The sequence below is a fragment of the Tachyglossus aculeatus genome, chromosome X4, assembly GCF_015852505.1.
Source record: "Tachyglossus aculeatus isolate mTacAcu1 chromosome X4, mTacAcu1.pri, whole genome shotgun sequence".
NCBI lineage: Eukaryota > Metazoa > Chordata > Mammalia > Monotremata > Tachyglossidae > Tachyglossus > Tachyglossus aculeatus.
Window position 1 is genome coordinate 4,971,815 of NC_052098.1, and position 3,345 is coordinate 4,975,159.

Sequence of the window (3,345 nt, forward strand, 5' to 3'; positions counted from 1 at the left end):
ATTCCTGGATAAGTCAGTCAGTTGTATTTACTGACTGTCTACTGTGTGCAGGGCACTGGACTAAGTCATCCGGAATCGGTTACTAGATGCAAAGTTAGGGAGGGAGAGCAAAAAACCGGACGGACCATGTTCTGACTCAATTATGGTCTTGCTTGTATTCTTATCTTCACACAGATAGATATGAGTTCTAATGGAAACATATTTGTTCCTTTCGCTACATCTGCTTACATCCATTTGGGCACCAAAGCATTTCCTAAAATGAATTCATTGGTGGGCATATCTTTCAGGTGGTGCCAGAGAGGCTATTAAGAGTGCTTTTATTTCTTCCATCAGCATGCTCACAAGTCACATTAATTACTGTTTCCACAAATGTGCCTGGAAAGACATGGACAAAGACATTTCAATTGAAGAGCAAATAAATGAAGCATTAAAACCAGCCTACTTGGATGTCTCATAAGTTCTCTTCTTCGTGCCTTTGGAAGGGATTCCTTGCAACAAAAGCTTTGCTTATAATCAGCCAGGAAATTAAATTATTCTAGAACAACTAAACAGGTTACAACTTGTCCTAACCCACCCGGAGTCTCTAAATATGCAAATCCATTACATAACAAATAGACATGTCCTTTGGGAATTTCTGATTACCCAGCCTGTTTGTAACACATTCTCAGTTCAGCTTCAAAGAAGCATCATGACTTAATGGAAAGAGCACGGGCCTGGTAATCAGAAGACCGGCTCTGCCACTTGTCTGCCGTGTGAACTTGGGCAAGTCACTTGGCTTCTCTGTGCTTCAGTGTCCTTATCTATGAAACAGGGATTAAGTACCCGTTCTCCCTCCATCTTACACTGTGAGCCCCATGTGGGACAGGGGCTGTGTCTGCACTGATTAGCTTGTATCTACCCCAGTGCTTAATATAGTGCCTGACACATAATAAGTGCTTAACAAATGCCACAGTCATTCAAAGACATCCGGTTGATCCTGAGGAACTGTAGGAACAGGAGAGGCCAGTTGTACCTAAACCTTTGCCAAAATCGTGAGCTCTTTTGAAAACCTCTGAGCTCTAATAGAGTCAGGAGCACATTTTTTTTTCAGAAAACACAGTGAGGGTTCTTAGGCAATTGAATTGGTTGCTTGGTCTGAAGGCAGGGGGATAGACATGTTGACCCCTCACAGTCCCTTCTAGGTCAATGACTCTTGTCTTCCACCGTCGAGTTGTTTCCAACCGATTGCGACTCCATGGATGCACCTCTCCCGGAACGCCCCACCTCCTTCCGTAATTGTTCTGGTATGTTGATCCGTAGAGTTTTCTAGGTAAAAATATGGAAAGGTATTACCATTGCCTTCTTCTATGTGGTAAAGTTGAGTCTCCACCCTCGACTCTCTCCCACTGCCACTGCTGACCAACACAGGTGAGTTTTGACTTGTAGCAGATTGCCTTCCACTCTCTAGCCACTGCCCAAGCTAGGAATGGAATGGGTACACCTTTGCTTGACTCTCCCTCCTATAGCCGAGACTGGTAGAGGACTGGAAACTCTCCAGGTGTGACCCTGAGAGGGGGCAATGACTGAGCTCCCCTAAAGTTTCATATGAAGTGAAGAGCAACTGGATCTACAAATAAGTGTTATGTTGATTTTGTGAAGTCATAGAGTGAGGGTTGATTCCCTCCCAACTGAAAGTCCCATTTTCTGCAGCCTAACCAAGTTCAAGCATAAATGCATTTCAGTTTGTAAAGAAATTATGAACTTGCGATTAGTTGACTACATTCAGAACTTGCATAAGGCATTTTCCAGCCCTCTCCAAAATGGACGCCTTTCTCTGAATGCTTGAGACAGGGATATGGAGAAATAATCTTTCTCCTGAAACATGAACGAGGGGAGTAATGAACTACTTCCTATTTGTCCTGAATGGTTTATTAATTCTCCATTTCTGGCTTCAGAAAGAGAATAAGATAACTCTCTTCTCTTGGGTCTCTCAGGGCCACAACTACTCATTTGCTCTCCGGCTCAATTGAATTTGTGTTTCCAGCAGCCTGCAATGTCTCTTTGGGATGTATTTTCCAACGGTCTCCTTGAAGTTACTATTTGGTCCCTATGAATTGCTTCATGAGTGAAAACTTGATGAACACCATAGGGCCTGCCCTCCTTTTGCCCACATCTGAGCCCATTGGGTTTGAGTTACTGGCTCCAATAACCTCTCTGGCCCCCAGTGAGAAGTCTGTGCGCCATGCTGAGCATCTAGGGGCTGTGGGCTCATTAGTATGGCCAATGAAAGTAGCCATTTCAGTGCAGTCTGGAGAATCACCCAATTTCTTGTGAACCAACAATAGGTCTGAGCACTATATTTTGTTTCTGGCAAGGGGAGAGAGAAATAGAAAGCAGGAAGCAGCATGACCTAGTGGATAGAGCATGGGCCTGGGAGTCGGCAGGACTTGGATTTTAATCCTGGCTCCTCCACTTGTCTGCTGCGTGACTTTGGACAAATCACTTCACTTCTCTTTGCCTCAGTTACCTCATCTGCAAAATGGGGATTAAGACTGTGAGCCCCATGTGGGACTAGGGACTGGATCCAACCCAATTACCTTGTATCTACCCCAGCGCTTAGAACAGTGCTTGACACATAATAACCGCTGAATAAATACCATCACTGTCATTATTAATTATTATTATTAGGCCATACATTCCCCCTCTCTGCATATCTGGACCACCCTTTCCTCCCACACAGGAAGTTGGAGCTTTCTGCTGTATGTCTGCCCCAGAGTCCACCATAGCTCCGGTGGCCAGCACCCTGGATTTGGGACTAGTTCCTTGCTCAGGACTAGAGGATCTGGCTTCTCATCTCAGCTCCCGCCATTTGCCTGCTGTGGGACCCTGGGCAAGTCACCTCACATCTCTTCAATACCTGTTCTCCCTCTCCCTTAAACTGTGAGTCCCATGTGGGACAGGGACTGTGTCCAGTCCGGTGATCTTGTACCTACCCCAGTGCTTAGCACAATGCTTGGCACATATTAAGTGCTTCGCAAATACCGCAATTATTATTATTAGATCCAGAATGGAGTCAGCCCACAGGACTCGCTCTAGTCAAGACCCATGCTCTTCCAGGGCAACAACAGTTGTCCCAGCATCTGTAGACATAGTCTGCATTCTGGTGAGGATCAAAACTGCTCTATAACCCGGCCTGGACCTGACTCCTCTGGGCACCAGAGTACTACTAACAATTCATAATTGTGGTATTTGTCACGTGCTTACTCTGTGCAAGCACTGTAATAAGCGTTGAGGAAGAAACACTCGTTCTTGAACCCTTCATTCATCCCTCGCTCAATCCCACAGCACTTCTGCACAGATCTGCAA

General features: G+C 45.4%; 1 non-coding gene across 1 annotated transcript; it reads right to left on the reverse strand.

Annotated features, from left to right (window-relative positions):
* Window positions 1-1,417: 1,417 nt before the first annotated feature.
* Window positions 1,418-1,555, reverse strand: LOC119948277. Its single transcript, XR_005456684.1, has one exon. It is a non-coding gene; the product is annotated as a small nucleolar RNA SNORA7 (small nucleolar RNA).
* Window positions 1,556-3,345: the final 1,790 nt, after the last annotated feature.